Here is a 26706-nt window from a genome sequence, read left to right on the forward strand (position 1 = left end):
TCACAGACCAGAGAGACTTGGAAGGAGCTGGGCTCCTAAGGCAAAACAACAACAAAAAAGACCTAAATGAAAATGACACTACATGGCACAAAGAGAAACTGTATAGGACTGTGTGGATATCTATCTTGAAATGAGATATAGTCTGGAATAGAAACGTACTGCCTTGTGAATTGAAAGAGTTTTATGGAAAGAAAAAGCAAGTTGCATTGTTTGGGAAGTGCTGATCAGTCCTTTTTTTTGCAAACAGTTTTCAAACTGACTGTACATATCAAAACTACCGCTCTATCAACTTATTGCAAACAGTTCACATGGAATGCTGCAAACATTCAATGGAATTTATAATAAGAGATACAGATTTGGATATCATATGTTCAAAGTTATATTTGGAGATATTGCTTATATAGTTTAGAGAGGAAATTGGGCCCCCAAAATACATTGCATCCCCTCTATCTGGTGCTTCTAGATGTAATCTTGCACTGCTACACAATGCATATCTGAGATCATGCAGACAGATTAGCACTGCTACAGAGCACAGCAAAAAAGATTTTGGCACAGGATAATCAAAACGATTCAGTTATCCAATCATAGACTAGTACAGTAACAGCATCTGTGATAATTACATACTGTGGTTAGCTGAAGCCAACAAGATGATGCATTGTTGTCATTGTGCTGGTCTTCCCTGCTGCCACTGTTCTAAAAACTGAACATCTGCTGCAATCAACAAACCAACTCCCAATTGCTGGTCCCTTTCTTTTGGCTGAACTCAATGGCAACAAAAGCTGCTATATTTTGTCTTCAGAGCTATACTTAGAAGCAGTACAGTTAAAAAGAATCACTGGATTTGGTTCTAGGGAACAGAGTGCTCCTATGGCCCTGTCTTCAAATCCATAACAAGCTACTGCAGCAAAGCCACAGTTCTGTGCTGACAAATTCTGGCATCCCGGACAGTGGTAAAAATACAGAATTGGGTTTTGTTATAGTGCTTTTCATTCTCAAGATTTTGTGAAGTGCTGTGTAAAGCAATGAGTTAGAGTTCAGTGACTGTGCAAACAAACTAAGCAGGTGTAGTGGTAACTCACCTACAGTCTTGGGCATAGATCCTATTTTAATGAGAGAAGGAACTTTGGCTAGGAGACCAAAAAGTATCATGGGATTTTAATTTCTTCCTGGAATGCCACTTGAAAATTAGCATTAGAGTACTGAGTTAATGTCTCATCGAAATGATGGTCCTTCAAAAAGTGAAGCATTCACTCCAAATACAATATACACCTCTTACTACTGGGGGAATTCTGCGCTGAAAAATTAAATTCTGTGGACAATATTTTAAAATTCTGCATATTTTATTTTTCAAAATAACAATATAATTATGCCAGTTTCAATTATTTTGCTAATTTATTTCAAAACGCCTGCCAGCAAGTATGTGTCTAACAATACAGACAAAAAAAGATGTAGAAAATGTTTTTTGACAAATAGATTCCTTACTAGACATATTACTACAGACCTTTGAAAAATAATCCATTTAAGCTACAATACAGAAATGTATTTCCTGCGCCCCTCAGAAGTAGTGCAAAGGCTTGAGGGAGTCAGGGTAATGGAGGAACTGAGGGAGAGGGAAATAATTGCTGGGAACATATAAGCCAGTTGAGAAGACACAACCTTTGGCTGAGTAAAATACTGAAGTTTATATAATGTCAAAGCAAGTTTAATTAAAACCATCCCAACTGGATTTTCTTTGAATGAAATTGGAGGAAACTGAATGGTAAGATATTGACAATTGTATTTTTTCTTTTATATGTGCAGTAGAAACAAGTGCTCCCTGAAGGAACATTTACAGGATTGAATGGTTGGTTGAGAGATTGTGTCTCTTAGTGGCAACCAAGTGTACAGTGTCTCGGAAATTTCTCTGATATATAATTTCTGGTTAAAGAAGAGATCTTTTCTACATTTCCTCTGTCTAAAACACATGGGGCATTGATCTCTCACTGTACTTTTGATGCTGTTTATGGAGAATTTTTTAGAGTTTACATTTTCTTATGACAGGGAAGCTTTTCCTTCCAAATATTTATTATATTTATAATGATAAACAAAGCTGCAATAAATTGCATTATTCCTCATATTGGAAGTGACCCAGTAGGGTCACTGCTTTTATTTAAAGAGCACCAGTGATTGAATACCCTGTTAGGAAGAAAGTATATTTAATAGTCCACAAATGTTCTTGAAGACATGTCTTGAGGCATATAAAACAGAGATGAACCCAACCCAAAATTGAAACACCCCTAACCACTACTTTCTGAAAGTTCAGAAAGTCTTCCAAATTTCATATTTTGAGAATGTCTCTAACTCCAAATGATTACCATGTGCATTAGCTACACATTAATCACAAACATCCATTTTTGTCTCCATTAGCAGTGATGATACTGATTAAACTGAGACCCTGTTATAATAACTTGTATAGCAATCATTCTTTTCATGTCCTAGAGATCTACACTAGATACCATTAAAACATATTGTAACTGTGAGCAAAAGCAGATTTTTTTAAAATGGCAACCACCATCTTTTTAATTAATGTGATTTAACATGATTTGTGTCTCACCACAACCAAACAAACACTCTATTTATAAAGTTAGTTTTATTTATATTTTATCATCATTGTGCTTCAGATAAATGCACTGCTGAGGTGCATAAGAAGAAAAGAAAATGTAGTCAGGATAATTGGTGGATACAGTACCTTAGATTTTGTTCTAAATGATAGCCAGACCTGAGGTAGCTGTAGTATATGACTCTATTCTCAAAACAATAAATATGCTAGGGTGGTAGTGGAGTTTTAGTGGGTGGAGCACAGAAGTTGAACTCAAGGGGGGAGGAATAGCTCAGTGGTTTGAGCATTGGCCTGCTCAACCCAGGGTTGTGAGCTCAACCCTTGAGGGGGCCACTTAGGGATCTGGGGCAAAAATGAGTACTTGGTCATGCTAGTGAAGGCAGGGGGCTGGACTTGATGACCTTTCAAGGTCCCTTCCAGCTCTATAAGATAAGTATATCTCCATAATTTAAGAGCTACTAAATTCTAAGCCTGGTTCTGGAACTAGTCAAGTAAGTAAAATCTATGTCTTTATAAAATAAAGAAAATGGTAATTGCTTAACATATATGTCACAAGGATATTGTGACAAATTCAAGCACAAAACCATGTCTATGCTACAGATACCACCTTGTCAGGAAACCTAGTTCAAGACAGTTATCCCCTAATCTGATTTCATCCATGGTTCCAGTTTGTGGTGTATACTGGCCAAGGCTTTAGCCTAATTACAGAACTAAATTAAGCTCCAGTCTACAGTATAAACTAGAATCATACTGGTTTAGGAAAAACTACTTTGAACCAAGTTTCCTGACATCAGGGCTGCCCAGAGGGGGGAGTGGGGCAATTGGCCTGGGGCCCCCATGAGAGTTTTTTGGGGCCCCTGGAGCAGGGTCCTTCACTCACTCCGGGGGCCCCGGAAAACTCGCGGGGCCCAGGCCCCCAGAGCTTCTGCGGCGGGGGAGGGGTCCTTCCGCCCCAGGGCCCACTGCTGAAGTGCCCTGAAGACCCATGGCGGGGGATCCTTCCACCTCGGGACCCGCCGCCGAAGTGCCGGGTCTTCAGCGGCAATTCGGCGGTGGGGGCCCCCTACCGCCAAAGACCCCAGGCCCCCTGAATCCTCTGGGTGGCCCTGTCTGACATAACTATATTTCTAGTGCAGCCAATTTCTTAGTGCTTATATATCACACCGAAGAAGTAAAGTGCTAAATATTATCGTTCTACGGTCAATGCAGGAGGAAGAGAAACTTGTTTTAGCAGTTGAGGGTCTCATTCTATTTTAGCTGAGTGTTACACATATTCTGTTCTTATTTTATTGTATTTTCCAGTGTTGACTTTCTCCATGTGTAGTTTAAAATTAATATTATCTAGAGCTGTCTCTGAATAACCTTCCCCTATTATATAAAGATATCAGACACGTGCATTTATTTATACAATTGCGTCTTGAAAGTATCATAACCTCCAATTCCCCTTCCCCTCTTTCAAAATCTGAAAGACGTTTTTCATAAGGATCAAATGACAATAACTGCAAACCCTAGAGGGTAAAAGACATTTTCAACACTGCATTTTCTTAGGGCAAAGACATAAATAGTCCTTTGTAGACTGATTTGTAAGGTTTCTAAATCTTGTCCATATTTAATATGGTGATATTGCTCAAAATCAACTTCCAAAGAGACATAAAGATGACTCTTGTTCTGTCCCTCAGCCCTTAGAGTCTGAACAAGGAAACAGTTTTCTCTGGCTAGCAGTAGGAATACTGCTTTGTAATCTGACATAGATGTCACTGCAAGCTCCACGTTTCAATGGAGAGGTAAAACAAAAGATTGAAGGCAGTGCAGAATTTTTATATGCTGTAGCAATTGGAAATATTGTTGCAATTAGGTCCTTTTTATGTTCTACTGTAATACAATACAGAGGGGTGAAAACTGAAAAGCCACATGTGTCTTGGGCCAGATTCTGCATCCTGCACAACATAGCCTGTCTATGTCCATCTCTCTCAGTACACAGAGCTGCTCTGTAGCTGCTGAGCTCTCACTGTTTTGAGTGGAGGCACAGGATTTGAGTCCTAAAAACGGCCTTACAATATTGTTCCAAGCTTTTAGCAATGCTTCAGAGTCACAGAATGGGCCAGTTGGTGTGAACTAGTGTAGTTCCACTGGAGCGATGCTTATTTACACCAGCTGAGGATCTGGCCCTGTGTGTTCAGGAGAGATGTAACAGTCACTTTTCTCTAGCTCTGGTCTCTAGCAAATAATCATTGACATCACGATTCTCCTGTATACCTCAAAATAATATCTGCTATCATGATGACTCATGTAGGGAGGACACAATATAGGAGAAAATTCCACAATCCTTCAAGGACCTTCTGTGATTTCTTGCTGTGAGAGGTGCATTATTTCCTCAGCTTTCACACTGGACTCCACTAAACCAGATGTGCAGAGTGAGATAAATAGCAAGTCTCCTTGTATTTTATCTGTGTTTTTAGTGTCATTGTGCACTTTGAGTTCTTCATCATTTCTGATGCCAGTGTCCAGAGGTTACAGGCGTGAGAGGGAAAGCAAGAAATTGCAGCCATTTCCTGCTTGGTCCAGAAATGGCCTTGGAGAGGAGCAAAGAAGGAAAGGGAGAGTAACTGCAGACTAACTTGTGGGACAGAGAGAGATGATGGAAGAAATCACTGGATTTCTGGGAAACTTGCAGGAGCCCCAGTGAGGTAGAGTATAACTTCTGGGCACAATTTTTAGAAATTTGAGTTCCTTTTTAGAAATGGAAAGATACAACTGCACCCCCCCAGCCCACTTTAAAAAAAAAAAAAAAAAAACCACTAGTGTGACAAAGATCCTCCTCTATCTTGTTACATCCTGCGCTTATTGGCAGATTTTCTTGCCTCAGAGATTCACCATGTGTATTGGGGAACAGCCCAGAGACCTTCCCCTCTGGAAGAACCCACACTCCAGGTCAGTTGGGAGGAACCCAGGCCCACCCTCTACTCCGGGTTCCAGCCCAGGGCCCTGTGGACTGCAGCTGTCTATAGTGCCTCCTGTAACAGCTGCATGACAGCTACAACTCCTGGGCTACTTCCCCATGGCCTCCTCCAAACACCTTCCTTATTCTCACCACAGGACCTTCCTCCTGGTGGCTGATAACACTTGTGCACCTCAGTCCTCCAGCAGCTCACTCTCAGCTCCCTGCACCTCTTGCTCCTAGCTCCTCACACTCCCACCACAAACTGGATGAGCTCCTTTTTAAAACCCAGGTGCCCTGATTAGCCTGCCTTAATTGATTCTAGAAGCTTCTTCTTAATTGGCTCCAGGTGTCCTAATTAGCCTGCCTGCCTTAACTGGTTCTAGCAGGTTCCTGATTACTTTAGTACAGCCCCTGCCCTGGTCACTCAGGGAACAGAAAACTACTCATCCAGTGACCAGTATATTTGCCCTCTACCAGACTCCTGTACCCCACTGGTCTGGGTCTGTCACACTAGCTATTGGGGATGAAGTGGACTTCTACATCTCGCATAACACTGTAAATCTGCTGCACCTTGAATTTAATCTCTAGATATTTATTTTATATTCTGATACCTGACACTGAGTTTGGGATATTGCAGTATTTATTTAAGATTAAAAAAACTAAAGAAACTAAATTCTGAGTCAAGACTTTATTTTATTTGCAGCTATGCCGTTGATTCACTGAGTGATGTTGGGTAAGTAATTCAGCCTCTCTAGAGCTCACTTTGCCTAACTATAAAATGGTGATAATGATACTTATCCTTTGGGGGTTTTTTTAAGTATATTGGCCTCCTTGGATGTATATATTCTATGTAATTGTAGTGTAATTCATTGGATTGAGATTCAGTGAATCCTAATACTTTCAGCATGGGTGGTCCATGTGTAAATACACGTACGTAACACCTTTTGACTCGTTCAGTTCCTGTCAAAAATAGGTGGAGAATGGACAAAACTATACATCTTGACTAGCAAATTAAAGCCTGAAATTGTTTGTCCAGGGGGTACTGCAGCACCGGTATGGAACCCTGTTGACTTCAATGGGGCTGGCATAGCAAACTGTAGCATTGGAGCCTTCATGTTCACAGGAAATATATGTGGGTATCATGCTGATCAGGGAGTGCTTTATGACAGAAATTCACAATTAAGAAAACTTGGACTGCTTACCAACAAAGCAGTTGCTATAGTGTGGAGTGAGGCAGGGAGGGAAAGGTGTTGGAGAGTACTGCACATCCATTCATAATAGCAGCCAGACACCTTAATCTTTTTCTGCAACTCCTGACACCAGGGAACACTAACAGTAGCATAAAGCCTGGTGGCATGGGGAGAAAAGTCAGCACTATTTTCCATCCCCTCCCCACCCAGGCTCCAAACTGCTGTCAATGTCCCAGCTGGTGTCAGGGTCAGGTGAAAGATGATTTTGATTTTTTGTGTTTTGATTAGTTTCCTGCTAGTGCACAAAAATTCAGGTAAAACTGAAATACTTTGAAATAATCATCAATATTGTTTTTTGAAAAAAATTTTAAAAGCCTTTCCAAGCCTACTTGTTATGACTAATCATTTGTGAGAATAAAACACAAGTCATCAAACTGTGCATCACCAAACAAGCATTACTGCACTTAAATTAATAACTGTAATCACTTCTTTTTTCCCACACTGTCTCTTAAAAAAAACACTTCAAAGCCTCAAATTCCTCTTGATTGATGCACTGATATTTTAACAGTGTCTTTGGTGTGTGTTGCAATCAGACAAGTGCTAATCCCCTGGAGGAATCTGGCAGGGCTGTGGGAATCCTCCCCCTGTAATTGCATGGCTCAAAAGCTCAGATGTGATGATATCATCAACTTCAGCTGAGTTGACATAATGTATTATTTGTGTTCGGAGGGTGTTACGGTAACTTTCATTGCTGACCTTTATGCCTAAAGATCATTCATGTATATGTTGTTCAAAATCTCTGGGGTCTTGATTGCTTTAGTGTTTTTTAGGATGCCCTTAACATAAAGCAAGTTATGTGTAAGTTTAGAAAAATCATAATCAGAAAAACTAAAAGGAAAAGGCAAGAGGAAGTCCTGAATTATTTTAGTTTTACCTTAAACAATACTTGAGAGAAAGAGAGTCATAAGTCTAACAATAAGTTAGAATCTGAAATAAGGCTGTGAATAATTGAGGCAACCTATATTTGATCAATACAAACATTCTGAGAGCAAAGTCAAGTAATACAAAGAAATTGGATCAAATTCTTCCCTCAATTACAGCCATGTGACCTCACATTCCATTTCTTTATTGTTATCCAGGTTGTCTTAACTGAACTCTTTAATGTGGATTGTTATACATTAGAGCTTCGAAGGACTGTGCAATTTTATTGTAAAAGCATTTTTGTGTAAACGAGATCACAGCTGATTCATAAACTTTACCCGTGTGTGCAACCATTCACATCTGTCATGTTTTTGAATCTCCGTCTCCCCTGACTACTTGTATCTGTCCAAAATCAGGACCCAGCATCCAACGTATCTGCTGTTTTCTTTCTGAGACAAGGTGAGTGAGTAAACAGAGAAAGGAAGAAGGAAAAAAAAAAAAAAAACTTTAACAGGGCCCAGCCTCCTCTGCGTGTAAAGGGGCAAACCTGTCATAATATTATTTAGATGTTATATTTTTATACTAAGGGGCCACAACAGATGTCCCAACAGGGTCCTAGTGCCCATACTTTTTAGTTTTCTGTTCAGCATACTACTTGAACTTTTGCGCACAGAAAACTAACCTATAATATGTTTTTTTTAAATCAAAGCACTCAATGAAGAGAATTCAGATTAATAATAGCTTGTATTTATATTAAGCTACATCCTCAGAAGTTCAGTAATATATCAGAGAATTTTTTCTTTTATATTAAATGTACAGTATTATCAAGCAAGCACCTTGGAATATCACTTACTAAGCTGTACCTAAAGATCAAATAAATACAATTACAAATTAAATTTAAAAATCACAAATTAAAAAATGTGAAATGAAAATATAGTTACACTATGTCTCTTTGGCTTTAGCAGTATTATCCAAACATAATTCCAATAATTTTCTGTGATAGTTTCCAAGTCCTACAACAACATAGGTGCTCTAACACAAGTTCTTGGGTGGGAGAGGCGGGGGAAAGATCTCCTGTGTAAGCTCTCAAAACAACTTCTGAAGTTTTTTGTTTTTCCTTAAGCTAATGTAAAACTGACAAGTCTGTAATTTTCCTAGTCTTCCAAATTTCTTCACTTTATGCTTCTTGCAAACATGTTTCTAATGTCCAGTCCTACTGCCTTTAGTATTGGATGATACACTATGCAATGAACCTTTGCAATTTAAAAAGTTTTTGGCACATTTATATACCCTACATACGCTATCTCCTATTTCTCATTTGATTTTTTTTTTCTTCTTGAAGTCCAGAACTCATTCCTCAGAGTTCTAGAGCATTTTAATGTTCTCCATTCTGCCCACTTGCAAGGACAACAGCACATCCTGGTAACTCTTAATGATTGATTGTGATTAGAGATTGACAGAAGCTCAGCCTTCTGGGATGAATTAGAACTGCTGTCAGTGACTAAACAGCAAATGGAAAATACAGTATGTAATTTTAAGGACATATTATTTTTGCTTACTTTATAAATAATTTCCTTTTTAAGAGTCTTTTTCTTCCTACTCATGAGACATTTATCTGATTCTCCACATTGAAAGATAATCCCCAGCTAATAGCAATGTGTGCTGTGAATATCTTGCATTCCTTGGAAGAGACATGTTGTAATGTACCACCAGACTCATCTAGGATACCTGAATCTCATGTTAATATGACATGTTCCATTATTACTCTAAAGAGTCTATAAACATGGTAAAATTAGTCGTACAGAACATGAGGATTAGCCATGTCATATGCTACTTCAAGAAATAGTCACTGATTTAAGAGAATATTTCATCTAAATAAATCATGACTTCTTTCCAATTAATATTTGAAGAGTGGCAAGGGTACTCATTAGCTAAAACAAATGGAGACACAATTTTTGAAATTACATCTGTAATTCTACCATACAGAGTATTGCATACATGATGGTTCTACAGGTTTAATTTATGTGGTTTATAGAGCATGTCCCCAAAAGGATAATTTCTTGATGAGTCTTGATTATATTGAACTAGCTTTTGTGGCAGCGCTTGAATCTGTGCGGCTGGAGAAAGAGTTATTTCTCAGGAGGCTCAGATTTAAACATGGAGCAACCCTCTGTGTTTTGGGTTTATTTCAAGAGGTCTGATTTAACCAAAATATACAAACTTGGCAAAAGTTTGAGCTGCATTTCTTCCATACAGTTTTATAATATGTAAACTACAAAACATAGAACAGGTATCCCCATGCAAAAAAACAAAGTTAAATGGGAAGAGTGACTCAATGGAGTCCATCTAGCATCTAAAAACAATATTACACTTTTTGAAATTTTTACACTTTTAAAAAGGAAATGTTACACTGTCTAGAAATGAACAGTTCTGAGACCCAGCTAGTGCCCCACTGCCAAATAATCCTTCATCACTTGCTATCAAAAACATGGTAAAAAGAAACAAAACATTTAATCCTGCCACTGTTGGGCAGGGCTTTGGAGCGGAGCCCGGAGCTGAAGCGCGGAGCAGCTCCAGAGCAGTGGAGCTGCAGACTTTTGCCTGGAGCTGGAGCGGAGCCAAGCACAGCTCCAAAGCCCTGCTTTTGGGAACACACATCACTGCACACAGCATTTCTCCAACAACACAGATTAGATTTCACAAGAAACACATGTGACAGATGTCCAGTATCAGAGGGGTAGCCGTGTTAGTCTGAATCTGTAAAACGCAACAGAGGGTCCTGTGGCATCTTTAAGACTAACAAAGAAGTGAGGTTCTTACCCACGAAAGCTTATGCTCCCAATATTTCTGTTAGTCTTAAAGGTGCCACAGGACCCTCTGTTGCTTTTTACATGAGACAGATGAAAATGTAAAAAGGCTTTTTTAAGGCTGCTAAGATTATGAGGCACAAATATGAAGCACACTGAGAAATCCACTTTGAATAAAATAATTAAAAAGCTTAAATTTGAAATCTGACAGAGAATTACTGAAATTCCCACATACATATTCAGCTAAGTAGTTCCATATTTCTCTTCTAATGTTTTGAAATATTTATGCATATCTATAAGAATAGCTCAGAAAACACATACATCCAAATGATTTCATGATCTATTTGTGCAAGATAATTTGCACATAATACTAGAAATTCTGCCATCATTTCATATGCACAGTTACAAAAATCAAACCCAATATGTTTTCCAGCTACTATCTTATTTTATCATGAAGGAGTAATTTTCTAGGACTACGTCCAAAATAATCTTCAGACCTATTGGCTGTGTTACAAATTGTAAAAGGAATAGTCCAGTACTGTTTCTAGGAATTGTATACCTCAATATTTAACATTTATTCACTGATCAGTGTTAACATCATTAGGGGTGTGAAAAACTCAAGGTTTAAAGTTCTAATGCACTGCAGAGTTTTTCAAAATAGCTTAAAACTGCAGAACACTGACAATTTTATATAAAAATTGAGTGTGTGGTGAGGAGAATTGAGTAGAGCGATTTATAGAAAACTGAGAATTCAATAAAGTGGGTTTTTTCCTAATTATATTGATAAGGGCCCCTGATTATTTCTAACTAAAATAATCACTTCTGATGGGAAAAGAGAGAGACTCTGACACCATTGGCTTGCTGTCCTCTCCTCTAATTCCACCCTAGAGCTTCTCCAGTCAGGCTTCTGCTCCTTGCACTCTACTGATTCTGCTCTTGCCAAAGTCCCTAATGACCTCTTCCAAGACAAAGCTCAGAACCAGTATTCCATCCTCATCTTTCTTGACATGATTGGAAAACATGCCTATAGTGAAAGATGTAAGAAGCTCAATGTATGTAACTTATCAAAGAGAAGGTTAAGAAGTGAATTGATCAGTCTGTAAACATGTAAATAAGAAACAAATTTTATAATCTAGCAGATATAGGTATAACAAGAGCCAATGACTGGAAGTTGAAGCTGACAAATTCAGACTAGAAATAAGGGGCAAATTTTTAACTGGGAGTAATTAGTAATTGGGCAATTTTCCAAGGGTTGTGGTAGAGTCTCCATCACTGAAAAATGTAAAATCAAGATTGGATATTTTTCTAAAAGACATGCTATAATTCAACTGCAGCTACTGGACTTGAAGCATGAATTAATACAAGGAAGTCATATGGGCCTCTGTTGTACAGGAGTTCAGGCCATATGATCACAGTGATCCTTTCTGACCTGCAAATCTATTAATCTATGTGAGCTGCCTTCAACACACTGGACCATGTATTTTATTTTTTTTCTTGAAATCTTGTCCTTGCTTGGCTTCCATGATTCTGTCTCTCCTACCTCTGTAATCGCTCCTTCCGTGTGTCCTTCAGAGGATCCTCCTCATCCCCCCTCCACCTTTCTAAGGGGGTTCCATGGGGCTCAGTTCTGAGTCCCCTTCTCTTCTCCCTCTAGACCTTATCTCTGGGTAATCTCACCTGCAACAAATTCAACTACTGTCTCAATGCTGATGACTTACAGATCCACCTCTGTGCTCCAGACAGGTCTCCTTCTCTCCAAATTAAAATCTTGGCCTGTCTCTCTGACATCTCCTTATGGATGTCTATCCACCAGCTCAAGTTTAACATGATGAAAAGAGAGCTCTTATTCAACCCGCCCCCACGTCTTTTTTTGATCACAGTGGGCAGCTCCACCATCCTGCCTGCCACTCGGGCTCATAACCTGACCATCATCTTCAAATTGGAGGTCTTGTTAAGTCCTCACATCCAGGCTATATCTAAATCTTGCAGATTCCTTCTGCATCACATCTCTATGTCTATACTTTCAGCAGTGTGCAGGGTACAGGCACTGTAGCTACATGCCACAGTGAAAGGCTTTGGCAGTGGGTTCTGGCAGCAGGACACTGAACTGCTAAAAATAGCAGTGCAGACAAGGGAGGTGATGCTTGGGTATATAGAGAACCCATGTAGGATATATACCCTGTGGGTTCTGGCATATAGGGCACTCTGCTCACCTAAGCTATGCCTCACTATCTACACTGCTGCTATTTATACCCGGGCTAGGTGGGTGTGCAGTGTGTGTACTCTACATGCCACCGTAAATGTAAATGTATCCTCAGTTAAAGCCTTTCTTAGCCAGCCACACGCTAAAACTCTTATCCAGTCTCTCATCCTCATGTATCTTGATTACTGCAATGTTTTCTCTGGTCTTGACAATGCACTCTTGCCCCATTCCTATCCATTCACATTACTACTGTAGAGATCATTTTCCTAGCCCGTCACTTTGACCATCTCAGCCCTCTGCTAGCATCCCTCTACTGGTTCCCTGTTCTATCGCATCAAAATGTAAGCAACTTGTCCTAACTTTCACAGCTCTTCGCCACCCTACCTATCATGTCTCATTTGCTATTGAAATGTCATTTTCTACCTCCAGTCAGTCCATCATGCTGGCCTCCATTGTCACTTGTTAAATTTTCAAACATTTCTGCCCCTCAAGCCTGGGAGAATCTCGCTGTAAACATCCACAAAGCTACCTCATTTTCCTCCTTCAAATGCCTTATCAAAACTGTCCTTTGCTGTCAGGGCCGGCTCCAGGCACCAGCCTGGCAAGCAGGTGCTTGGGGCGGCTGCTCCGGAGTGGGGCGGCACGTCCAGCTATTCGGCGCAATTCAGCGGACAGTCCCTCACTCCCACTTGGAGCGAAGGACCTCCCGCCGAATTGCTGCCACAGATCACGATCGCGGCTTTTTTTTTTTTTTTTTGGCTGCTTGGGGTGGCCAAAACCCTGGAGCAGGCCCTGCTTGCTGTGATGCCTACAAAAAATTGTCAGTGGTTGGGTCATTGGTGTGATTTTACAACTGCCTGTCATGCTGTCCAATATTGTCTCGTCGTAAGCCCTGTCTGTCTCCACCTGTTGTCTCTTGTGTTAGACTTAGATTGTAAACTCTTTGGGACAGGAATTGTCCTTTTGGTCTGTGTTTGTCCAGCACCTAGCACTATGGGGTCCTGGTCATGACTATGGCTCCTAGGTGCTACAATGATGATAACTGGGGGGGAGGGATAGCTCAGTGGTTTGAGCATTGGCCTGCTAAACCCAGGGTTGTGAGTTCAATCCTTGAGGGGGCCACTTAGGAATCTGGGGCAAAAATCAGTATTTGGTCCTGCTAGTGAAGGCAGGGGGCTGGACACAATGACCTTTCAAGGTCCCTTCCAGTTCTAGGAGATAGGATATCTCCATTAATTAAAAAATTAATAATAGATGGAGCTCCCAGATTCTTCAACAATCTCTCCCCCCCACACACACACACTTTTCTAACTTCCCTGCTCTCAGGGTTGGACACAGAGTAGATGGGACAGCTTCAGTTTCTTTTTTCTGTAACACCACGTACTGGTTGACATTAGGCGAGTGAACTGTTACAAGAGTAAACATCAGAGATAAGTGGTTATAGGAATCAGACATTCTAAGGCTCTAAATGGAAATAAACACTATTTTAGAAGGAGTAATCTTTTCTAAGGGCTCTTTTCACTGTATGCTACAGGGCTTGGTCATTATGTAAAAAAGAACCTCTCCTCTCTCAGCTTCCATATCTCCATCCTTTTGTTTTCTGTATTCCCAGAGGAGTTTAGTCCTCCTGTCTCTTCGTCCTCCTATATCTCATCTCCATCCTTCTCACTTTGTGTTTCCTCTTCCTCGCTTTCCTCTGCGTTCTCAGGATCAGTTCTCATTTTAGTATTGTTCTTCCCAATACTGTTCATCATGGTTTGTTGACAGAATCCTTTTCTCTGATATGATCCCATATTAATGCTCTTCTGTCCAACAGAGATACTTTCTCCCACAGAGTGATAAGTTTTGGGGTACTTCCACATCACTGTAGAAAACCAGCAATGAAAAAAAATGTAATCAAAGGACTTTTATAAATAGACAATAGTGTGAATATATCTGAAACCTACAAAGTTTGGGTGGGTTTGCTGCTTAGTCTAATTCACTCTACAAATGATACTCCCCTTGACCATTCTTAGGCTTTTGCATCTTCTCCAAAATGTCTCTAATAGTTTCCAATGACTCTTCACATACTAAATCAGTCCTTCATTTTGAGCCAAATAATTTCTCCTCTGCTTGCCAAACTATACGTTGTTTGATAATTATTTGGATACAACAGCCTCTTTGGTTACACTTTCCGCTATCCTGTTTTGTCTGACCAGTCTACATTCTATTCTTGTAACCTTTTGTATTATGTTCATGGGACACATCCAAGATTTTATTTGTTGAGATGAGCCTCAGGGAATTTTTCAGGAGGAAAAAATCCCTTAATTCTAACAACCAGTAGCAGATTCAAATATATGAATCATAAAAATAATTTTGTTACTATTTAGGATTATAGTACCCCTAAGTTAAGGAACTAGTAGTGGAAACTGCTAACACAAGTGAATACAGACAAAATTAATAATGAAGAGAATTCAGAGCCTCTGTATGTTTTAAAAAAAAAAGCATTGTGTAAGCCTTTCTCTTCAATATACCACTCTTATCCAAAGTATACTTCTTTATTTGATCATTGAGCTTCCTGTTTGTATTGTGCACTGCAAAGGATTAGCTTGTGAGAGTAATATTAATGAACTGTTTGTGATATCATAATTTCAAACTGAGAAAACAAGACCCTGTAATTGGATCCATGTGGAGCCCACAGAAGTCAAAAGGCTGTGTGGGTGCAAGAGTCTACTAGCCCAGATCCAACTGTAGGATCAGGGACTAATTTACCAGTTCATGCATGGAGTCTTGTGTACAGAGGAACCAATGCCCTTCTTGCATAATAGCTACATCAATAAACACTTATGATTATAAATAATATCCTCTGAACCATTAATGTTGATTTTCAACATTAATTGGTGCACTGGGGAAATTCCAGAAGACTGGAAGAAAGTTAATGTTGTGCTGATTTTTTAAAAGGGTAAATGTGATGAACTGGGTAATTATACTCCTGTGAGACTTACGCGGAACCTTGGCAAGATAATGGAGCAGCTGATATGGGACTTGATTAATATAGAATCAAAGGAGGGTAATGTAACTAATTCAAATCAACCTGGGTTTATGGAAGACAGATCTTGTCAAACTAACTTGTAATCTCATTTGAAAAAAAGATATCAAGTTTGGTTGTTAAAGGTAACTTTGATGTGATGTATTAAGACGTTTATAAGGTGTTTGATTTGGTACTGCACGACATTTTGATTAAAAATCTAGAATGATATAACATTAACATGCCACATGTGAACTGGATTAAAAACTGGCTAACTCCATCATTCTCCATCATTGACAATTTTTAAATCAAGACTGGATTTTTTTTTTCCTGTAAACATCCAATTAAGAATTATTTTTGGGGCATTATATAGGATGTCAGACTAGATGATCACAATGGTCCCTTCTGGTCTTGAAATCTATGAATTCTCTCTTAAAATATAACACCAGAAAAGGCACTAAGCAATTTTTTATTTTATTTTGAACAGTTCATGGTATTTGAATTTTATTATTTCTTTGTCTCTGAGTAAGTTTGAAATTTTGTTATAGTTTAAGTGCACTGCTCCAAAAAAGTAAAACAAAACTTGCCATGCAAGTACTGAATATGGACTCTTGAAGTTCCCTTCAGTCATTTTACATACTGTTCTTCCAAGCCCAAGAACTACTATTTTAGCTCAACATAGTCAAAAAGTTAAAGACCATTAATCCTGACATTGCTGCAGTCTGTGGGAATTACCATTTCTGAGTCTGGATATAATTCTCTCACAAGTGTTGCAGTAAACCAAGTCCTATTCAAGGAGCTCAGATGTTCATTCTTGTATTTTCCTCCTAAAATATGTTTGACCTTTAGCACTATCCAGCTTTCTGTTGGCTCAGTTGATAAGTTTATTTTTCCAAAGGCAATCATGACCCCAAACAAAAGCTGTTCCAGTGCATCAAAAAGACACGTTTAACCATGTAATTTAAATATGATTAATATTTGCATTCCGTTTTGAAAATATCGAGCACTGTATGAATGCTGAATGTTGTTATATATATTATACTAACCTTGGGCCCAATCCTGCAGCCTTTGCTTACATGAGTAGCTTTTCTATTCACAGCTCCATTTAAATCAATGAACCTGTCAACAAACCTAATCAAAGAGATGTTATTTACAGCTCGCTCTTCCAGCTGACTTTTCTGTGCTACTACATAGACACTTAATCTGAATCCAGCCCAGTGAGACTATTCATATGAATAGGGACTGAGTGCCTCATTAGAGGATTTGGCTCCTTATTTGTACAATATTAGGGCGCATTTAACTGACTGGAATGACTCCCATTGTCTGAAATTGGCTTTGGATCAGGCTCCTAATGGGGATGTTTTCCCCTTAATAAATCCTGATATTCTAGCAATGAAATAGAAAAGCCAGGGGGGTAGAGAGAGACATGTAAGTAAAGTAGAAAATGTTAAAATAATGTGTTATTCTAACATAAATCTGTTATTTCTAAATTTTCTAAGTCACCAGCTTGCCTTACGTTGCATATTCCTAATAACATTTTTAATTTCGGAATTAGCTCTTTCCCTGTTGATCCTTTTACTAGAAATATCCTGGTAGTGTGTTCTACTTCATCTGGTGGGATTCGTTTGAAATGATATTTTAGGAAAATAATACGATCTTGAGACGTGCGGAGTGCCCTCAACTTCCATTGAAGTCAATGGGAATGGAAAGTGCTGAGCGCCTCGTAGAAGGCATTCAGCACCTCATAGGATCAGTCTTTGAGGGAGCTAATTTTAATTATATAAATAATTGCACATTATATCAAATATCTAAGCATGGGAATCCAGAAAGGATTCCAAGATCCTCTGGAGGAGACGGTTGAGAATGTTAACTTCCATCAGAACAGCATCCTACCCTTGATGGATAAATACTAACTGTCCCATCCTGCAGGCCTATCATAAACATAACTGCCAGAGCTAGATTTTGGTCTCTAAAATAAAAAAGACTTAATTATTTTTTTGAAAATCTCATTGTTCTATTCTCAGTTCCATTTACTGTGAACCACTGTTCATACAATTAACATATTCTTGATACATTGTCATTTATTTACGCTCATTATTGATTACCTTTATTAAATCAATAGTGTCACTTAATATTATTTGGGAGTTTTTAGATCATCAATAACAAGTGGGGGAAAATATATCTCCTAGAAAATCCCATATAAAAACTTTTGTAATGCTATCCTATTATCTTCCAGCTTTATGTTAACTGTATTACTTGCCTTTGGGGATATTACACCAAGGCTCTGACATTCTTATTCTCTAGAAGTGGCATAATCTGTCTAGATGCCTCGTGAAAAATTGTTACCAAAATCAGTAATATCCTATACTTACAGAGACTGGCTCACCGCAAATATAGAGTCTGGAATGCAAGAAAATTTAAAGCCTTTCAAGGTTAGCAATTTTTCAGTTATATTCTTTTTGTATTATCAATAAATAATATTGTGGTGCTCCTTCCATTTATCTGAAGTCTCCAGGGTTACAATGCACTTTACGCAAATGTTTATTTTTGGACAGGCCTGCTGAATTGTCTTCCATTGTATGCTAAAGTAGTTACTTTCTGTGAGGTCAAAGAGAGTTCAGCTTTAGAAAGGAACTTATTTTGCAGTAATAGAATGATCTGTTTGTCCTTAATGGGAACAAGCAAAATCTCTTCAGTAGAAAAAATGTTTTTAGAATATTTTTATTTATAACTTTTTCAGGATGAAAGAAAAACTTAATAATGCATAGATAAAAGTCTGGGTAATAAATACAGACATTGAACCTTATACTTGGTTTTAGGAAGTGTGCACACCTGTATATATGTTTCTTGTTTCTATGTTCTGCTTCCTCTCTTTCTTCCCCTTCCCCATACACTTAAGAAAACATTGTTGGGGTTGGGGTTTTTAAGCTACTAGTTACAAATAAGGCCTAGAATCTGCAATTGGATCCACACAGGGATCGCTGTATCCATATGCCGCCCCATGAAAGTCAGTGGAGCCCTGTTGGAAGCACAAGGGTATGTTTGCACCCATTCACTTGCAAGATCAGAGAGTAAAAGTGTAATTCAGGATTTAGTTTTTGTGGGGAGGGTTTAGTGAATGTAGTGGTCATGAAAGGTGGCAGACTGATAGCTCTGAAAACAGAACCCTCCAATTATTCACAGGACCGGGTCAGATCAGGCTAAAGCAAAGCAAACTTGCCCACAAACTTAGCCTGGCACCTCAACCTTATCCTAAAAGGTATATTTCTGGGATCAGAGGGTCTATTTACTGATTTAGGTGCTGGTCTAGCTCTTGCAACTGCCAACAAGTCTGTCAACTGATGCCAGTTTTGAGGTGAGTTGTTTGATATATACACTTTTCCATGTAGAGCTGGATTGAGACCATCAATACATTTCATATACGTCCGGAACACCTATCAAGCCAATCTTGATTTGGGCTGAATTTGAACTGGTAGCCTTGTATGCAGCCTTAGGGTTATATTCCTTTACAGGTCTCCTTTTCCGAGAAGAGGAAGGTTGCACAATGAAGTAAGAAGTTTTAAGGAAACATTCTTATTTGCTTTAGAAAGAGCTATTGCATGCTCATAGTTGAAATATACATTCAGATATCTTCTTCACTAGTCAAACAAACAATCTTTTACTGCATTCCTAGAGTATCAGGAAAATAGGGCATAATGAACAAAGTGAACTGATACCTCTCAGGCCCAGATCCTTAGAGGTATTTAGGAACCTAATGCCCAGAAGTTAGGTGCCTAAACACCTTCGAAGATCTAGGACTCAAACTGTGGTGATAGGCCTGATCTAAGAGCCTAGATATATACATAGATAGGACTTGATTCTTGGTTATTCTGCACCATGTGTTGTCATTTACACTAGTGCAAAGTAGGTGTAAAACACTGTCAAATCAGAATGGTATTGCACTGGTGTAAATGACTACACATGGTGCAAGACAATGAAGAATTTGGCCCCAACACTTCAATCACAGAAAAATCTAAGACTAAAATAAAAGGTTAGGATACTGTAAAATTGTATTTTGTATCTAAATTACTTTACCTGGTTAGTGTAAATAAAGGACTCAACCTCTGTTTCCTTATGAACCTCCTGAAGTTGGGAAACATTACAAAAATCAGAGCATTTGAGGTATATTGCAATATGTCCCACTGCAGGAGCATATTGGTCAGTTTCCTCAATAGAAATAGGGAAACAGTTCACAAGAAAACGTTTACTATAAAATATAATCTGGTTTACATTAATTTACATTCCATATGTTGCTGCCATTTTTATGGGTGCAATAGTTAATGAATAACACAGCATATAATTATTTTAAAGTGGTATAAATGGCTAGAATATAAATTAAGGCTGTTCCAGCATGTGAGTATTAGCCTGAACTAGGGTGACTAGATAGCAAGTGCGAAAAATCAGCAGGGTATAGTTGCCTATATAAGACAAAGTCCTTAATATCAGGATGGTCCTGATAATATCAGGCCATCTGGTCATCCTAGACCGACCCCCTCCTCCCCCCACACAACGTTTTCCTGCAAATATTTTCAAGAGTTTTAAATATTGTCATTAGTGGTCAGACAGTATGTGCTTGAGGTTGGACAAAAACAGATCTTAGAAATTACAAAAGATTTGCAAAGTTATTGAAAAAAAGTGCTGTCATCTTGACACAGTTTCTTTAAAATTGGGCTCCTCTTTACAACTGGAAAATGTTCTATTAGGATTTTAAAGGGTGAGAGAACACGGGGCGGGGGGAATTAGTGAAAGAAAAGCTCACACTGATTTTGAATGCCAGCACAAAGTGTAAGCGGTAGCCTCTCTAACAATTCAGCCATCACATAGTAACATATCTTAGAACATACGAATGGCCATACCGGGTCAGACCAAAGGTCCATCAAGCCTGGTATCCTGTCCTCTGACAGTGGCCAATGGCAAGTGCCCCAAAGGGAATGAACAGACAGGTTATCATCGAGTGATCCATGCCCTGTCACCCAATCCCAGCTTCTGGCAAACAGAGGCTAGGGACACCATTCCTGCTCATCCTGGCTAATAACAATTGATGGACCTATCTTCTATGCTTCTATCTAGCTCCCTTTTGAACCCCGTTATAGTATTGGCCTTCTGGCAAGGAGTTCCAGAGGTTGACAGTGTGTTGCATGAAAAAATACTTTCTTGTGTTTGTTTTAAACCTGCTATGTATTTCATTTGGTGGCCCTTTGTTCTTGTATTATGAGAAGGAGTAAATAACACTTCCTTATTTACTTTCTTTATACCACTCATAATTTTATAGATCTCTATCATATCCCTCCTTAGTCGCCTCTTTTCCAAGCTGAAAAGTCCCAATCTTATTAATCTCTCCTCATACGGAAGCCGTTCCATACCCCTAATCATTTTTGTTGCCCTTTTCTGAACCTTTTCCAATTCCAATATATCTTTTTTGAGATGGGATGACATCTGCACGCAGTATTCAAGGTGTGGGCGTACCTTGGATTTATATAGAGGCAATATTTTTTCTGTCTTATTATCTATCCCTTTCTTATGATTCCCAACATTCTGTTCGCTTTTTTGACTGCCGCTGCACATTGAGTGGATGATTTTAGAGAACTATCCACAATGACTCCAAGATCTTTCTTGAGTGGTAACACCTAATTTAGATCCCATCATTGTATATGTATAGATTTCAGAGTAGCAGCCATATTAGTCTGTATCCGCAAAAGGAAGCGGAGTACTTATCACACCTTAGAGACTAACAAATTTATTTGAGCATAAGCTTTCGTGCGCTACAACCCACTTCATCAGATGTACATGAAAGCTTATGCTCAAATAAATTTGTTAGTCTCTAAGGTGCCACAAGTACTCCTGTTCTTTTTGTATATGTATAGTTAGGTTTATGTTTTCCAATGTGTATTTTTTTCATTTATCAACATTAAATTTCATCTGCCATTTTGTTGCCCAGTCACCCAGTTTTGTGAGATCCTTTTGTAGCTCTTCACTGTCTGCTTGGGACATAACTATCTTGAGTAGTTTTGTATCATCTGCAAATTTTGCCACCTCATTATTTACCCCTTCTTCCAGATCGTTTATTAATATGTTAAATAGGACTGGGCCCAGTACCGATCCCTGGGGGATACCACTATTTACTTCTCTCCATTCTGAAAACTGACCATTTATTCCTACCCTTTGTTTCCTATCTTTTAATCAGTTACCAATCCATGAGAGAACCTTCCCTCTTATCCCATCACTGCTTATTTTGCTTAAGAGTCTTTGGTAAGGGACCTTGTCAAAAGCTTTCTGAAAATCTAAATACACCTATATCCACTGGATCTCCTTGTCCACATGCTTGTTGACTCCCTCAAAAAATTCTAGTAGATTGGTGAGGCATGATTTCCCATTACAAAAACCATGTTGACTATTTCCCAACAAATTATGTTCATCTATGAGTCTGACAATTTTGTTCTTTACAATAGTTTCAACCAATTTGCCTGGTACTGAAGTGAGGCTTACTGGTCTGCAGTTGCCAGGGTCACCTCTGGAGTCCTTTTTAAAAATTGGTGTCACATTAGCTATCCTCCAGTTATTTGGTACAGAAGCTGATTTAAATGATAGGTTACAGACTACAGTTAGTAGTCCTGCAATTTCACATTTGAGTTCCTTCAGAACTCTTGGCTGAATACCATCAGGTCCTGGAGACTGATTACTGTTTAGTTTATCAATTTGTTCCAAAACTTCCTCTAATGACACCTCAATTTGGGACAGTTCCTCAGATCTGTCACCCAAAAAGAAAGGCTCACGTTTGGGAATCTCCCTCACATCTTCAACAGTGAAGACTGATACAAAGAATTCATTTAGTTTCTCCATAATGGCCTTATCGGCTTTGAGTGCTCCTTTAGCTATTATAACTATAGTAGCATGTCAACCGTGTATTCTCTGTATGGTGGGTGTAAAATTTCGTTACAAAAAAGGTTAAGAAATAATTAGTTTTGTGCCAACCTGATCAGCAGTGAAATGGCTAATATTAGACCTGATCTTGCTACCATTGAAGCCAATGGCAAAACTCTCAACAATGCCAACTGGAGGAGGAATGAATCTAATGTTGGTATTTAAATGATAATCACTGTGTGTCAGGGTTAACACTATATTGAGATACATAAGGCAGCTCATAGCTCTCTTTTTCTTTCAGCACTCATTGGGGATATATTTATAAAAGTCTCTTGTGTGCATGAATAATCATAGGCAAAGGCTAGAATATATATATATTTGCACAAGTAGAACACAAATCAAGAACAGCTGGGTTTTGCAGAGGTATGTTCTGTCATTTGTGCAGCAAGTCATCATTGCACACATGGAGGTCAGCTTGAGGATCCTTTGAAAATATGATAGCCCTGCACGGGGTACTGTTGTTTACAGCCAGAAGGGCTTAGCATGTTGCTATGTGCACACTTAAGGAGCAATCCTGCAAACAGTCACTACTGCATATCTTTATTCTTGTACGCAGTCTCATAGATATCAGTGGGATTCTGCAGCGTAGTAAAGGTAATCAAGATCGCATTGTCCATTTGGGCAGGGACTGAGTCTTCTGTATCCTTTCTAATACAGAGCCCAGAACCAACGCTTAATAATAGTAGCCAAAATGCTTTGCAACATTTAATTATAAGTTACTTTAAAAAAACTGACCAAGGAGTAGCAGGCTCCGCGTACAGCTCTACAGACTCTTCTGGTGTTGCTGCCTGAGGGTGCTCTGTAGCCCGAGCGTCGGACACTAATGCCTTCAGTGTTATTTCAAGGTAAGCATCCAGGTCTGGGCCCCTAGGATTTGTCACCCTTCTCTGAGCAGCATTTGGCAGGGAGGCAATATTGCAATAAGTATTGCAATAGGCACTGAAAGATAGGAGGGGTGGGAGAGAACTCTCCGGAAAGTCCCGTCTCTGGGAGGAAGGTTTCCTCCCTCCAGGCAGCTCTCTCATGACTGATTCTCTTCAGCTGTAGCGCTTCGCCAGCACGTTGCTAGTGAGTGAGTGGGCGAGGCCGAGTCTGGGAGTCCCGAAACCCCGCGGCGCGCAGCCTTTTTCTCGGCTCCATCTGTGAACCCTTATTGTGTCTGTCTGCCAGGCTCGCTCCTCCCCGTGCGCCGCCGTCCCGCCGCGACCCCAGGGACTCCTGGTAGCGCTACACTTAAGCTCCTCTTGGGGCATCCCACGCCGTTCTCTCCCCTGACCACCGTACTGAGCCTCCCAATGAACCTGCATTTCCTCTGCGGGACACCCCATCCCCCTCTCACCCCCACTACGCCCCCTTTGCCCTGGGACACCCCCTCCCCCTTCTATCCCCACTACCCCCCTTTGCCCTGGGACACCCCCATCTCTTTCCTACCCCTACTACGCCCCCTTTGCCCTGGGACACCCCACCCCGTCTACCCCCACTAGTCCCCCCTTTGCCCTGGGACACCCCCATCCCCCTTATACTCCCACTACACCCCCTTTACCTCTGGACAGGCTCCCTTTACCCTGGGACACCCCCTGACCCTTTCAGCGCCCCCCACTACACCCCCTTTACTCTAGGGTACCCCATCTCCCCTTCACCCCCTATTGTACACACTACCTCAGGACACCCCCATCCCCTCACTACCCCCCTCTGCCGCTTTAGGACACCCCCTCTCTACCCCAATGCACCCCCTTTACCCTAGGGCACCCCCACTGCACCCTTCCCCCTCTACCTCAGGCCACTCCCGTCCCCTCTCTAGCCTCCCGAGCCACACTAGGACACCCCCGTCATTACACCTTCTCTAACCAAGGTCACCGCACACCCCATTTCAGCCCTTCTAGCTCAGGACACCCCCATCCCGCCTATGCCCCCAGAGGACCCCTACCCCGTGATACGCCCAATCGCTTCCTCTACCCCTAGGAAACCCTTGCCCCGTTACACCTCCCTGATCCTGTCTGCGCCCCCCGTCCCTTCCCCAGCCCGGCAGGCGCGCCTGTGTCTGGCCCTGGCTGGGGGAGGCGATGGCGGAGCGGGGGACGTCAGTGTAAGTGGGCCGGTCCTGGGCAGGGCAGAGCCTCTTCCCTCCCTCCCGCTGCAGGGAAGCAGCAGGGTCCGCGCTAAGCTCCCAGCCCTGTGCCTCAGTGAATGGTCCGGGTGCGACTGGGGGGTGGGGGAGCCCGGCCGCCGGGGGGGGCGGGAAGGCAGCGCCTGGGGAGCCGGAGTGAGAGGAGTCCCAGCCCTCCGTGCCGCCTGGCACCGGGGATTACCAGCCTGGGGAGCCTGCAGAGCCGCAGCACTGAAGTTGCAAGGGGCAGGCGGGTAAGTTGGGAAACAATTGGGATCGTTTCCATTCATTGCATGTGTCTGCAGTCCTGGCAGAGGGCAGCCTAGCTGCACCACTAGCAAACCAGGGAAGAACTGGGGGTGGGGGCGACTTACGCGGCAAGCTTCCCTGCATGTGGTTTACTCTAGCCACAAAATAGACATAGTTGGTGGTTGGAGACGGGAGTTTGGGGGCTCACGAGTTCCTGTGTGTGTAGAAACTGGAATGTTGAAAGAGACCTTGAGTGCTTGGTATTGTTGTGCGTGGGTGAGAAAGAGACAGAGGGATACAGCGATCCTGCTAGTTTATAGGCTTTGGTGTATTGGAAACAGCTGTAGCACAAAGAAGTGGGGATCCCACAAACAGGTTTGGGCAGGGGCGATGGAACGAGTTAAAGCTTCTTATAACCCGTGAAACTCCTTAAAACAACAACAACCGGCAAAAAGGTGTAACTTCTCAACACATTTCCCTTAAACTTCAGATCACGGCTTGGGCGGAGGACCCCTTGGCATAAAACTTTACAGCTGCATACTTTGTTTTGTTGTAAAGCTGTGTGTGAGGCTAATGCAGTGTTGTATAGGGTGCTTCTGCTCTGCTCGCTGGCTGGCTATAACGACTCTAGCCTCGTTGCTAGACCAGTTCCCCTTCCCTGTGTGATACATAAAGCAAGCAGATAAATCTGCCACTCGCTTTATTGCTCTGTTGCCTGCTGTGTCTCTCCAGTGTGGAAAATGACTCTGAGTACATTGTTTTCCCCTGTGATCCTTTTGGCTGTGTCAGTGGGAAGGAGCCCTTAATGTGGCACATATACTTTTGGTTGGGAATGAAAGGGCTTTCAGCAATAATAACCCAGTATGAACTGTTGAGTGTTTTTAAGTGTATGAATGCACAAGTAACAATGTGTAAGAAATTATATATATAGCTGGGGTTAGTGGGTGAGTGACCAAAACAAAACATCTTCAAGATGCTTTTCTTTATCCTGCTATGTTTTTGTGGGTAATACTATGATTAAAGAAAAATCACAATTCAGATGGTTGGTTGTGTGAAGTGTTGAATCATGTGCATTGCTATACTTTAAATAACTGAATTTACTTAAGCACATGTTTTTAATTGTTTTGTACTGCAGTATTTATTAGTTGAGGAACAGTAAAAGACGGTCTAACAGGATCACAGAAATATAATTATGTCAGAGAAAGTGATGAAAATGAGAGAAGTTTCAACTGGGGTGATGGAGAAATGAGGGAGTTACAAGAACAACAATAAGGCTTATCCCTACCCACACTCCCCAGGCCTTTTCTGTATTTTTCATGTATCTGTTGTGTTGTTTTACTAACACTCACCAAAAGCAACAGAGAGTCCTGTGGCACCTTTAAGACTAACAGATGTATTGGAGCATAAGCTTTTGTAGGTGAATACCCACTTCGTCAGACGCATGATGCACTCACTAGTCACTGATTGCAACTTCACATACATGCTTTCTTGTCTCAGAGCAACATGTTGAGAACCTAATAGAGAAGCCATAAATAAAACCAGACTTTGTCTGATGTTTAATGGTGTGTTGATAACCATGCCCTGTATCAGTATTATCAGGATTCTGCTTCCGCCTTGGGCACTCATTTGTAGTCACAATTCTTTCCCATGCTGTTTTAGAAAGCAGAGATTCATATTTCCTTTCAAAGCTCACTTTCTTCCTCACCTCCGATATCTCCCTCC

General features: G+C 40.6%; 1 protein-coding gene and 1 long non-coding RNA gene across 4 annotated transcripts in view; one reads left to right on the plus strand and one right to left on the minus strand.

Annotated features, from left to right (window-relative positions):
- Nucleotides 1-8930: 8930 nt before the first annotated feature.
- Nucleotides 8931-23953, minus strand: LOC135972358 (uncharacterized). Its single transcript, XR_010588787.1, has 2 exons — nt 23364-23953; nt 8931-14525 (listed from the first exon to the last, which is right to left on the minus strand). It is a non-coding gene; the product is annotated as an uncharacterized LOC135972358 (long non-coding RNA).
- A 488-nt stretch (nt 23954-24441) lies between these two features.
- LHFPL2 (LHFPL tetraspan subfamily member 2) overlaps nt 24442-26706 on the plus strand; it is a 219719-nt gene continuing 217454 nt past the window's right edge. For 2 of the 3 annotated variants that reach the window (XM_065550072.1, XM_065550071.1), the window contains exon 1: nt 24442-24989. The gene's annotated coding sequence lies outside the window, so the exon portion shown is untranslated. The remainder of the gene's footprint in view (nt 24990-26706) is intronic. The other variant, XM_065550069.1, reaches the window with a different exon arrangement.

The sequence above is a fragment of the Chrysemys picta genome, chromosome 6 (genome assembly GCF_011386835.1).
Source record: "Chrysemys picta bellii isolate R12L10 chromosome 6, ASM1138683v2, whole genome shotgun sequence".
NCBI classification, from domain to species: domain Eukaryota; kingdom Metazoa; phylum Chordata; order Testudines; family Emydidae; genus Chrysemys; species Chrysemys picta.